Raw genomic sequence first — 13,889 nt, 5'->3', positions numbered from 1 at the left:
CTGGCTGTCCTGGACTCGATTTGTAGACTGGCCTTGAACTCACAGAGATCCACCTGCCTCTGCCTCCCAAGTGCTGGGATTAAAGGCAAGCCCCCACCACATCCAGTAGAATATGGGAATTTAAGATAGACATTAAAAAATATTATAGCACATGGAAAACTAGAAAGTATTCAGAATCTGTGGAAAAGCATTCAGTGAACAAATACCTTCATTTGATGAACAGTGAAGGAATTGGGGAAGGGGGTAGAAGTATATATAGTGAAATAATAGCTGAAAATATTCAGTCTAGGGGAAGATTTAGATACATATACACAAGAGGATATTAGGACCAGGTATAAACATAAACAGAACCTGACAACATGGTATGGTCAAACCATCAAAATAAAAGACAAATAAATAGGGCAGGGCCTGGCTGGTACAACTTTAGTTCCAGCACTCAGGAGGCAGTGGCAGGTAGATCTCTGAGTTTCAGGCTAGCCTAGTCTACATATTGAACCTTTTTCTCAAAAAAAAAATAATAATGGGGGCTGGAGAGATGGCTCATAGGTTAAGAGCACTGGCTGCTCTTTCAAAGGTCCTGAGTTCAATTCCCAGCAACCGCATGGTAGCTCACAACCATCCGTAATGTGATCTGGTGCCCTTTTCTGGTGTGCAGGAGTACATGAAGGTGAAACTCTGCATACTTAAATAAATAATATAAAACTCTAATAAAAAAAGCACCTGTTGGAAAAAAAAGCCTCTGCTGGCTGTAGATAAGCCTCAGGCCTATACAACTCTCTGTGTTTCCGCTGCTCTTTGGAGCTCTCAAAGCCACAGACTCTACACCGGGCTGCTGAGCAAGTAAGAGACTTCTTCCTACACAGTGTTGAGTTCAGAATGGAAACTGAGAAAATCTCACTTCCATGACAGTAATGGGCTAAACTTCTGTCCCTCTGAGCAAGCTCCAATGAAATGTTTTCTTCTATAAGAATTGCCACGTTTATGGATTCTCTTCACAGCAGTGGAAGAGTGACTAAGAGACAGGGATTGACAAATTGTTAGTGAGGAAGACTGCAGTGGTCAGGGGACTCCTAAGGGGTGCACAACCTGAGATGTTCCAAATCCTTTGATCAATCACTGCCTAAGGCTTGAGAGGGTTCTGGCACCTCCACTCCAAAAGGAAACAAACTAGGCACCTTCTGTTTGGTCACATTGGAGAGGTCAGATGGGGCTGCTGATCCATGTGAGCCATCACTCAATCCCTCTGTCTGTGCAGGTATATGAGTATGTGGTGGCTACCACTGATTTTTTTCAGGGTGTGTGTGTATGTCTCTCTCTCTCTCTCTCTCTCTCTCTCTCTCTCTCTCTCTCTCTCTCTCTCTGTGTGTGTGTGTGTGTGTGTGTGTGTGTGTATGTGTATGTGTGTGAGTCTATGTGTTTTCATTAATTCTGTTTCCCTGTATTGACCAGTAGCTTTCGCTGGCGTGGTAGTTTGAATGAAAATGAGCCTCATAGGCTCATAGGTATGGCTTCTTTGGAGTAGATTTGGACTTGGAGGAAGTGTGTCACTGGTGTGGGCTTTGAGGTCTCAGATGTTCAAGCCAGGCCCAGGGTCACTATCTCTTCCTGTTACCTTTGGATCCAGATGTAGAACTCTCAGCTATGTCTCTAGTACCATGTCTGCCCATATGTTCCCATGCTTCCCACCATGATGATAATGGACTAAACCTCTGAAACTGTAAACCAGCCCCCAATGAAATGTTTGCCTTTATAAAACTTGCTGTGATCATGGTGTCTCTTCACAACAAGAAAACCCTAACTAGGACAAAAGTTGGTACCAGGAACTTGAGTATTGCTGTGACAGACCTAACCATGTGGTTTATTTTCTTGGCAGAATGTGGACTTTGGGACTTTGGACTAGGAAAGCAGTTGAATCCTTTCTTTTCTTTTTCCCCATGCACAATAAATTTATTTGCGTAAAAGAAAAAGCTCAGCGTTAATGAAAAATTCAGTAGAAAAACAATCCTTTTGTTTTAAAGTTTGGGCTCAAAAGTAGAAGCTGCTTGCTAGTGAAACCTCAGTAGAAACAATTATATAAGAAAAAAATTCTTGTCATGAAATTGCTAACAAATTCTGTAATGAAGCATTCACCATACAAATTTATTGGCGGAATAGCCAGTTTTCTGATGGCTTCTAATATTTCTTTTTCAGTCTCTTAGGACATTAACATGAAAAATACTTGAACCTGTTTTAGAGTTACTGAATATAAATATGGTGTCATGATGGTGATCTTTCATGGTCTCCCTACTTCATTGAGAAGTTCTAAGTAGGTATTGGTACCTTAGTCTTCTGATTTCCTTTCTCCCCCATTAGCCAGTCTGAATCTATTCCAATGACACTGAACACAGGGATTACTTCATCTGCCAGAAGTGATAGCTCAGTACTATTTGCAGCATCATAATCACAGAGAACCCTGGCCTTTCTGAAGTTGCTTGATTCTTTAAGGCCATTGAGGTTGGAAGGCGAGGCCATTATAAGGCTACCCGCTGGAGCCATAGCAGAAGGGCCAATTGCATTTGAGAGCACAGATGGCACAAGTGTCCCAAAAGTCTGTTGTTAGAAAGATAATTGAATGGAAAACTTGCCAGTGGTTTTTGTAGGTCTAACATGTACCGGTAACACTGTGCATAATAAGTTATCTGGGCTTCTACGAAGTCATTCAGAGAGCAGAGAGGATGGGTGTGTTTACTCCTGATTCCCTCTAGCAGGAGTCAGGTAATCGCTGATTGATAATCAAAACCACTTTGAGTTATTCTTAATTCTTGTTCAGGTGAACTTTTAGTTTCTGCAGCTTTTGCTTTTTTAGTCTTGTTTTTGCAGCATCCAAATCCAGTTTCTTATTCTGTAATAGTTTCCTTTCTTTTGCAATTGTTTTGTAATCCCCTTTTATAAAGTTTCTTTTCTTTTCTTTTCTTTTCTTTTCTTTCTTTCTTTTTGTTTGTCTCGTTTTTGTTTTTGTTTTTCAAGACAGGGTTTCTCTGTGTAGCCTTGGCTGTCCTGGACTTTGTAGATCAGGCTGGCCTTGAACTCACAGATATCTGCCTGCCTCTGCCTTCTCAGTGCTGGGATTAAAGGCATGTGCCACCACGCTCAGCTTTTATAAAGTTTCTTAAGGAGTGAGGAAATGTAAGGCTGATGTTTGAATTAGCTGTCAACTGCTCCATTTCGCTTCTGTGTTTCTCCACATTTAATAAGGGCATTGCCATAACCTGTTCCCGGGCCAAACTCAGTCCCTGCGTCAATCATATATTGTCCAAGGAGTTCTGGGTTGTTTATACGACTTGGCGCTTTTCTATCCAGTTTCTTATAAACAAAATCTATCCTGGCATTTGGATTTGGCTGCAATAACACTTCAATCTGTTTCATTATTTTTTCTGTCTATATCTTGGTACATTCAGCTTTGCTAAGGAGGATTTCCAAGTGAGCATTCAACTGAGGAAGGTGCCGCTTTGGCAGCCAGCTCCTTCACGTTGAAATCGATGATGTTCATGACTGGTGGCAGCCAGGCAGAGGCGCCAGCTGTGCTAGCCAGGAGGCAGAGAGCGCCAAGCGGGTATGGGGGCCTTGGGCAAAGGCAGGGCAGACTTGGAAGGCAGTGGGAGGCGGAGCCAGCCCCGCCCAGCTGTCTTTTCCTGAGGGGGAGAGCACAATGGAATCCTTTAAATGGTGCTTAATGGGCCATGCTAGTAGGAGCATGCAAGATAGTGGTAGTGAAGGTGGTTTGAACTGTGGGAGCCCAGCTCAAGTGGTTTATTTATTTATCTAGTTTTTTGAGATAGGGTTTCTCTGTGTTCTTGTGATATTTTGGCAAAGATTGTGCCCTTATCTTAAAAAAAAACTTCTGAGGCTAAATTGGAGAATTATTAATTAACAGCTTAGGCAGAGCTTTCCAAACAACCTAGCATTGACTGTGTTTTGTGGCTATTAGTGGCCCGTCTTATGTAGGTCTATAATAAATAAAAAGGAACAATTTGAGCAAGAAAAAAATACAAAATATACAGTTGGAGGAGAAAAAAGCACCAGGAAGTGTGAACAGATTAAAGAAAAGCCAGATACTAAGTGGAATAAAGGGAAAGTTGACCTCAGAGCAAGAACCCACTGTAGGCATAAAGTTATTGTGTAATTCAAATGCTGATTTCTGTACCCCTTATATCTGGTTGCAGTTCTTGTTCTGAGAATCTCCTGTTTCAATGTTGTATAAACTCTGTTTCCCAATTGTCCCCTGATATGTCAATAAAGCACCTCACAGCCAATGACTGATCAGGGGAGAGAATAGGGCTGGACTTCCTACCAGGCAGAAGAGGAGAAGTTAGAAGAGAGTGTAAGGGATTCATCAGGGAATTCAGCTACAAGCAGAGGTGTAGGGTACATGAAGATTCAGCTGAAGCAAAGAAAGAACTAAAAAGCAAGTAACTTGGAGATTTTGCCAGAGAGGGAGTCAGGATAACATAGAGGGTTAAGAACTGACTTAAACTGCTAAAGATTGTGTCGTAAAGCCTTATAAGCAAATATAAAAGAATCTAAATTATTTGTGTGATAGCCAGGTTAAGAAATAAACTGAGAGAAACAAACACAGTTTTATAAAAATAACTGTAACACTCTACCCAGCTAAGCTTCCCGTTTGTGAAAAGGAATTAAAGAAGAGTGAAAATAATTTAAAGAAAATCTTAGGGTCAGGCATGATGGTGCAAGCCTTTAATCTCAGCACTTGGGAGGCAGAGGCAGGCAGATCTCTGAGTTCAAAACCAGCCTGGACTACAGAGTGAATTCCAAGGCAGCCAAACTTATTCAGTGAGGGAAATCATAAAAAACCAGAAAGGTGGTGAAAATAAGTTTGAAAAAAAAAGGGGCCATGTTTAAGCCCCAGCAAGCAGCAGAGCTTGGCAACTTTGGCATGGTTCTGGCTTTAGAGTCAAGAACAAAAGAAAGGGGTTATGGAATCTCCCTCCACAGCTAAGGAAAGCCACTGAGGCCAGGGATGTATCAGGGGTGTCCTGTCATGGAGGCCCGGAGAGGCCACTCCATGATGCTGGGAAGGTGAAGCCTGGGTTGCCTTGGAAACCCCATGATGTTCAAGATGACAGAGGCAGGGGACACCTGATGAGGAAAGCTGCTAAAAGGAAGTAGAACCAGCCCAAGAGGAAGAAGTGTGTTGCACTCAACAAAGCTGAAAGGAGTTGGAGATCTGAAGAGAAGTTTGACATCAGACATGGGGATTCGGAGTTTGGAGTTGGTCCAGCTGGTTTTTGTTCTTGCTTTGGTCCAATTATTTCTTTACTATGCTTCCATTCCTCTCTTTTGGGACTGTAATGTATATCCTGGGCCATTGTATGTTGCAAGTATGTGATCTGTTTTTATTTTGATTTTATAGGGTATTACAGTTAAGAGATTGCATGAATCTCAGAAGAGACTTTGAAGTTTGGGCTTTTAAACATTATTGAGACTGTGATAGACTAGAAGATGGGGTAGAAGATAGAAGTTGGGCTGAATGCTTTTTGCATTATGGTATGGCTACAAGCCTATGGGGACCAGGCAGTGAAATGTGGTGGTTTGAATGAATATGGCCCCCATAGGCTCATAGAGAGTGGGACTCTTAGTAGGTGTGGCCTTCTTGGATGAAGCGTGTCAGTAGAGGTTCAGGTTTGAGGTTTCAGATGCTCAAGCCAGGCCCAGTGTCACTATCTCTTCCTCCTGCATTCGGATGCAGATGTAGAACTCTCAGCTCGTCCTCTAGCACCATGTCTACCTGCATGCCACCGTGCTTCCTGCCATGATGATAATGGATAAACCTCTGAACAGTAGACCACCCCCCAATTAAATGTTTCCCTTTATAAGAGTTGCAGTGGTCACAGTGTATCTTCACAACAGAACCCCTAACTAAGACATCTGGCGTGAGAGCCCTGTAGCTTAAGACCTGTGCTCCCTCCTGTTGGAGACCTGAATCCTTTTGGATCTGCCAGGTTGCAGAGAGGAGCAAAAGAAAACCTTCCACCTGTTCCACTTCAATAGCTGAAAGATTTGCTTGTTTCATTGCTTGGTTCCTGCTCACAGTCAGGCTTGGTTCCTGTGTGGAGGTGGGGAGGGGCCAGGCCTTTCAACTAGGGCCCCTGCCATCTAAATGGAATGTACCCAGGGAGGGGGGAAATAGTTCCCCAAGTGGACATTCCCTCTGTCCCCTGCTTGTTTCAAGCAGCCCAGGGAGGTGAAAAAGTTCCCCTAGGCTGAGACTGAAAGAAAAGAGAAAGTTCTACCCCTTTCTCATTCATAAGTTGTGTCTCTTTTCAACCAGTGATCCGTAAAACGTAAAACCCACCGTTCTCTGAAAAAAAAAGAAAAGAAAAGAAAAAACTGTCCCTGGCCTGGGCATGGAGGATCACTGCCAGACAAGTCAGCCTAGAGAGAATGAATTTTCTTTTCTGTCCAACACTGACAAAGGAAACTTTAAACAACTTTTGCAAGGTCCCTTTTAAAAGATTAAAGACAGCTGCTAAAAATATTTCCTGTGTCACCCAGGTGGCCCCAGATATTAGGGGGGAAAGTTATAAATTTAAAAGAATAAGTAGGTCCCAGTTGCTGGAGGTAGTTTAAGAGGTGTCGTAACAACAGAGAACTGATTGGTGAAAGCCATGATCATCTTCTCTGATAATGAGACACATTTAGACTTACAGATACCTAGCTATGTGGAGGTAGTTTACCCTCTCTCAGAGGAATATCTCATAGCCTCCAGTCAAAAGCTATAATTAGACTATCTCTTAGAATGACAACAAAGATTACCAGGGGTATGGGCAGAAACCAACCTCGACCCTAGGCCTGCCCCAACATAAAGTTCCTGCCAGTTAGGATACCCCTGTCTAAATTAAATGATACCAAATGACCCTGGACACAAGAGGGAAAATTGCAGTCCACATTGCCTGGCTTGAAGAGACAGGTATCCTGGAGCCCTGTCACTCACCCTGGGTTGCACCTTGCCTGCCTGTGAAGACACCTGGGACCTCTGATTCTCATGAGTCTGATTCTTCCAGAGAAACAGGTTTATACTGTATTGGACCTGAAGGATGCATTCCTCAGCTTCCCACTGGCAGAGCTGGGTCAATCCATCTTTGCTTTTACATGGAAAGACTAAGAGGGAGGCTACAGCAGGCCATTTACCTGGACCAGGTTGCTCCAAGGATATTAAAAGTCTCCAACACTATTTGACAAGACATTAAGTGCAGATCTCCTGGTTTCCTGGGAAATAGAGTATTAAAGGCTACTAAGGGACTGCTGCAAGAGTTAAGGACCTAGGCCGGACGTGGTGGCACACGCCTGTAATTCCCAGCACTAGGAAGGCAGAGGTTGGTGGATCACTATGAGTTCAAGGCCAGCCTGGTCTACAAAGTGAGTCTAGGACAGCAAAGACTACACAGAGAAGCCCTGTCTCAAAAATTTAAAAATACGTTGCAGACCTTGGGATACAGCATGTCGGCTAAGAAAGCTCAACTTTGTACACTAGATGCTATCTATCTTGGCTACCAGCTGAGGGGAGGCAAAAGGAGCCTGTCTCAGAGTAGGATTGCTGCCATCCTTCAGATCCAGGTACCTCAGCCCAGAAAGCAGAACCAATTGATCTGACCCTGGCTCTGAGAAAGGGAAAAGGAAAGGCCACCATATATATGTACCACCATTCAGTGTGCTTGTACTACTAACCTTGTCTACGGTGTGATCTCTAGAGAAAGAGGGCTTCTCACTGCTAGGAAAAGGGACATTTAAAAAATCTTTGCTCTCCTAGAGCCTATCTGCCTTCCTCTAAAAATTGCTATCTTCCATTGCCAGGCTGCTGACTTGGCTGCCCAACAAATGGCCCTAAGACCAGTGGGGCCTATTGATATCCTGATGACATACCATGACCTGGTGCTTCCTGAGACTCCATGCATGCCAGCTACTCTTGGTTGTCAACCGGACTACATCTGGAATGAACCACAATCCAGAAGTGGAGGGCACACCTGTGAGAGATTTTTTTTTTTGCTTGGCTTGAAGTGGGTGGATCCACTTCTAGTCCTGAAGTTTGAGGAAGGAAACCGCGACTGTAATCCAGATCAGGAAGGACAACACACCTTCAGATCTTGAGCTGAGAAGACACAACTGTTGGAGGTTGGTCTGGTATATTTTGATGTTAATTACTGCTTGCAGTCTCTGAGCCCCACCAGTATCTTGTCTAAGAACCTAATCTGTTTGACCAGTAAAAGGCCATCACACCTGGGTATATAATCGGGGAGGAGGTCCCCCTCCGTCATAGACCTAGGGTAGGGGAATAGGGTGAAAGTGGGAGGGAGGAACAGTTGGACACAACTGATAGGATAACAATTGAGTTGTAATCTGAACAAATTAATAAAATATAATTTTAAAAAAGAAAAAAAGAAAGTTTCATTGTGCATATAGACCTCGGAGCTCTGGCCAGGTAAAAGGAATAAAAAGGCACTAAAGGAAACTCTAACAGAAATCTCATTAGTGTTCAGCAAGGGGTGGATAGGCCTCCTTCCTTTGCCTTACTTGGGCTCTCTGCACCCCACAGAGGGAGGGATTTACCCCCTATGAGATTATGCTCAGAAGACCTGACCCGCTGCTTCCCAGGCTCAGAGACCAGCAGTTGGCAGAAACTGCTAGCCACTCCTTTGTCAAGTCACTCCAGGCCCTCCAGTTCTCCATACAGGTTACTCACTGGACTATCCGAGAGACCCGGATGACCTCTGAGCCCACCACCAGTAATACCATCTGGAGGAAATGAATAACAAAAGGGGTGCTGGAACTAACCTGGAGAGGACCCTACAAGGCAAATATAGCTGACATTGTGCCATGGATCCACCACACCCAGGTCAAGAAAGTGGAAGCCACAGACTCTACCACCAAATGGACCCATTGAAATAAAGTTTCATTTGTCCCCAGAGCCCTTCCACTCCCTCTTCCTGAGTCTTCTGTTTTGCACTATGGGTATGAACTGTAGTCATGGTCCAACCCCCACTGCCATCCTCAGGCTTGGGCTGGAAACTGGGGAAGACAGGAACAGGGAAGGTACTAGCTAGTGTGACAACAAACCAGGAACCCATATTCCATATTCCAAACCCATAACCCATATTCCAGCAATATTACCGATCCCTGAGACTGCTTGGTGGGCCTGTGGCAATGATTTGACTAAATGTGCCCCTTCAGGTTGGTCAGGACCTAGAGGTATTAAAACAACAGTCAGATTCCCTTTACTTACTGATGTCCACTATAAATGTCTCATGGTAGGGCGGAAAGGAAAGACATGGGAGTTTGTCTTTTGAGATAGGAATACAGAGTTTACAATTCTATACATGCTCTGTCACTGGGCCCCCGATAGTTTACAGAACAAAAGAATTTCCATTACAAAACTTGGGGTTGTAAAACTGAGGCTTCCTGAAAAATCCCTTTAAAATATTCTGGCCTTTGGAAAACAGGAAAAACCTGGAGAATCAGACTCCACGTCACAGGAAGGGACCCTAGGGACATAGTTAATCATTCCCAGCCAGAAATCAGCCACCAGGATTGCTGTTATGCTTAGACACCCAGCCCCCACACTACATAGGGGCAGTATGGAACCCGACTGTCAGCACATTGATTGACAAATCTCACTGTGACTGGGGGCAGCCCAGGTTAACATTAGAGGACTTACAAGGGGGTGAAACTTGTCTAATGTCCTAAACCTTTAACCCAGGCATGTCCCCTTATTCCGATGTCCACTATCCTGCCTTGTGGGTTCATTCATCTGGACAACAGCAATATTACCATTGTCTAGAGACCACTTGGTGGGCATGTGCCAGTGGTTTGGCTAACTGTGCCTCTTCTGACGCTTCCCAAACTAAGTAGACAGGTTGATCAGGACCTAGAGGTATTAAAACTACAGTCAGATCCCCTTGCAATTGCCCTACAAAACTGGAGAGGCCTAGACTTCCCACAAGATAAGGGGAACTATCTGTGGCTCTGTGAGAAACATGTTTCAATCCCAATCATTCAGAAGTAATTTAGAAAACGTCTTGCCATAGTTTTCATGTTAAACTATGTGGCCAATTTATATACCAGTTCAGTAAAGATGAAGCACACTTTTATTTAGTCCCAGCACTTGGGAGGCAGAGGCAGGCAAATCTCTCTCCGTGAGTTTGAGGCCAGCCTAGTCTAAAGCCTGAGGTTCCAGCACAGAGATACACAGAGAAATCCTGTCTCAAATAAAACAAAACAACAACTTGAGAGGAATTGAGTGAGAGAGGGATGGAGGGGGGGAATGGGAAGATAACAATTGAGATGTAATCTGAATAAATTACTTACATTTAAAAAAAAGAGAGAGCTGAGTTAGATATCCAGCTATGTGGATGGGAGGGCATTCCTTGTTAGTGCTGCAAAGTCCACATTCTCCATGGGTTGCCTGTCTTTCTCATCCAGCTACTGTCATGTTTTTGTTTGTTTGTTTTGATATATATATATATATATATATATATATATATATATATATATATATATATCTTCATTGGATTTACTGAAGGCTGTTCAGTGTGGCTCATGGCCAAGGGAAGCAAGGCATGTTCTGGCCTATTGTGTATTGCTCAGGCTGGTTCTGGTTGCCTATAGCCTCTCTTATTGTATGTCCTTCTTCTACACCTGGGTGCTGAGAAGACAGTGAACTAAGTAACAGTACTTATTGGTTACTTTACATGTATGAGCCTTACTGGCTTTTAAATCAGTAAATTTTTCATAATTTAGATACAGGGCTATATATGTTTCTACTTGGCTATGTATGTTTCTTGTCACAGATAAATTAGTTGTACTATAATCTATTTAAAATAATTGCTTATAAAGTGGTCATTTTAAATACTTGAACATAATCTGAAGTTAGACATTGTTGAATCAAGTCCCTACATAGCCAAAAGTCTTAAAGGCAAATATACCTTTAATCCTAGCACTTGGGAGGCAGAGAGACAGGCAGACCTATGTGAGTTTGAGGCCAACCTGGTCTATTTACAAAGGAAGTCCAGGACAGCAAGGACTATAAGAGAAATCCTGTCTCGAAAAACCAAAAAGACATATGAATTGGGTTCTTCAGGTAAGGCTTTGAGTAGAGGGATTGTGAAACCCAGAAGAAAACCTCTGACCTAGAGTTTGTCCCGCTTGCAGGATGTGCTAGGACAGGAGCCTAACATAATTTTCATAAGAGAGACTTCATTCAGTGACTGATGAGAGCCAATGCAGAGTCCCACAGACAAAGACAAATACTAGGCTTGTGAGATCCTGGGAAGATGGAGAGGAAGGATTGAAGGAGCCAGAGGGATCAAGGTCACCACAAGAACAAGGCCCACTGAATCAACTATTTGGGACTCAAGTTGAATTACAGAATCAGGGAGCCTGTATGGGTGTGACCTAGGTCCTCTGCATATATGTTACAGTTGTGTAACTGAGCATTTTTGTGCAGTTCCCAACAGTGGGAGTGAGCCCCCATCTCTGACTCCTTTGCCTGCCTTTGGGACCCGTTCCTCCCACTGGTTGCCTCAGCCAGCCTTGATGTGAGCATTTGTGCCTGGTCTTATTGTAGCTTGTTATGCTTTATTTGGTTGATGCCCCTGGGAAGCTTGCTCTTTTCTGAGGAGAGGTGAAGAGGCGGGTGGATCTGAGGGAGAGGGGAGGTGGGTGGGGGGAGAGAATGGAAGGAGGAGAAGGAGAGGAAGTTGCAGTCAGGACGAGATCAATGCATATGTATGATAGAATACATAAAAAGAAACAAAGGTTTTGGTTCTTGTGTTATATTGTTATCTTTACATGAGGACATTTACAATTTTGAAAATGATTAACTTTATTAATTTCAAACTATAGATTTTTTTGTTTTTTCTTTTCATTGTTATTATTTATTTTTTATTAATTTATTCATATTACATCTCAATAGTTATCCCATCCCTTGTATCCTCCCATTCCTCCCTCCCTCCCATTTTCCCCTTACTCCCCTCCCCTATGACTGTGACTGAGTGGGACCTCCTCCCCCTGTATATGCTCATAGGGTATCAAGTCTCTTCTTGGCAGCCTGCTATCCTTCCTCTGAGTGCCACCAGGTCTTCCCATTCAGGGGACATGGTCAAACTATAGATTTTTATAATTAAGGTGAGATCAATTTTCATATATATGTATATATATATATGTGTGTGTGTGCATAGCTGTCATCTAAATCTGTATTATAGACATACTAGGTGAAAAAATAAATACAGAATCAATAGTATCAACTAAATGGTTTAAAATTTTAATTGTCAAAATCATAGGCAGCCATTTGTGGTGTGTGTGTATGTGTATGTGTGTGTTATGGTTCCCAACAAATACCATACAAAACAGATAGATTATATCTTTAAATAACATCCTAGATCTATTTATATACAGTTAAGAACCATTTCAGTGTGGATTGACTGTCAACATGAGATTAAATCTATACACCACTAGAGTTTTCCAGGTCCAAAGATTAATAACATCATTTTGTTTTGTCCTGTTTTGTTTGAGACAGAGTTTTAAAGGTGTGCGACACCATGCCTGGCGATTAAGAACATCGTTAGGAATACTATAATAGACATAATCAACCCCAAATAAAGCACTAAGACACTGTTGCCATTTAATTCTAGTTGTGACCAAAGGCAAGAGGAGCCTCTAAGCTGTTTCTAGCTCCACTAACTCAACAATTGATGGATGTGAGTGAAGCACACACTCTCAAAGCAAAAGAAAGGGCATGGGCTAGTGAAAAAAAACACAATTTCTAGAAATATTTTGTCCTTTAAAAATATTAGTCCCCCTTCTAGAAAGAATTTACATCCAGCTCACCCAACACCCTAATAAACACATGGGATACAAGAGAAAGGAGAGAATACCATGTCAGTGTTTTGAAAGCACGCAACTGTCTCCACAGAATAGATGAAAACCACCAAGTTTACCAAATGATGTTGACAAGTTGCAATATACCAAGAAAATATAACTATAGACTTGAACAAGAGAAAAAATGGGAGATAAGTTCAGGCAAGGATAGAGAACGGAGGGTTGAAGACAGGAATAGGAGCTATAAAATGCTCATGCAGTTGATTATAGCAGACACAATCAACCCAAAATAGAGCACCCAGCACATCTGGCATTTATTTCTAGTTGTTACAAAAAGAAAGAGGAGCCTACAAGTTGAGAGACAGGGGCCTTAATATTTGTCTTTGGCCAGAAGCCTGACGTCTTCTTGGTTTTGGCCTGGCTGAGGTCAGAATTGCCAGAGATGTCACAATCTAAGCATCTATCAGGGTTGGCTTGGTGGCCCTTTAAGGCCTCAAACAGCAAGATTAGAGACCTCAATTTTGTATGGCCCTACTTTTAGCCCATCTGTACAATGACTTTAAGGTTTCAAGTCTTGGTGAAGTAGAATTGCAGGGATTAGTAGCTTTGAGTATTATCTAGAATGGACCCCTCCCTCAAAGTCAGCTTTGAATCCCATCTCCAGTTTTCTTGGTAACACTAAAAAATGATACATCACATCTGCCCCGCCTTCAGATTTTAAATTCCATATTGGGCATGGAGATACCAGGGCTTTGTGGAGGCCCATTAGAGGAAAACGGCTTCCTCCTTAACAAAAGAATGAAGTCTGACTTTTAACTCTGGCCCTGGATAAAGGCATTCCATTTTCATCTAATTCAAAATCCTACCAGCTTTTCTCTTAAGATTCTTAAGATTTAATCCACTAGGCAGAAGGGACTTTTCTTTTTTTTTCTTTTCTTTTCTTTCTTTCTTTTTGTTTTGTTTTGTTTTGTTTGTTTCGTTTTTTTCAAGACAGGATTTCCCTGTGTAACAGCCCTGGC

General features: G+C 42.6%; 1 pseudogene across 1 annotated transcript; it reads right to left on the bottom strand.

The window, feature by feature from the left end:
* Nucleotides 1-2,272: 2,272 nt before the first annotated feature.
* On the bottom strand, nt 2,273-2,989 carry LOC311601263 (endophilin-B1-like; annotated as a pseudogene). The gene has a single exon. The product of its transcript is annotated as an endophilin-B1-like (transcript).
* Between the last annotated feature and the right edge of the window lie 10,900 nt (nt 2,990-13,889).

This window comes from Acomys minous, assembly GCF_964271855.1.
Source record: "Acomys minous genome assembly, chromosome: 7".
Taxonomy (NCBI): Eukaryota; Metazoa; Chordata; class Mammalia; order Rodentia; family Muridae; genus Acomys; species Acomys minous.
This window is presented reverse-complemented; position numbering and strand designations above follow the sequence as displayed.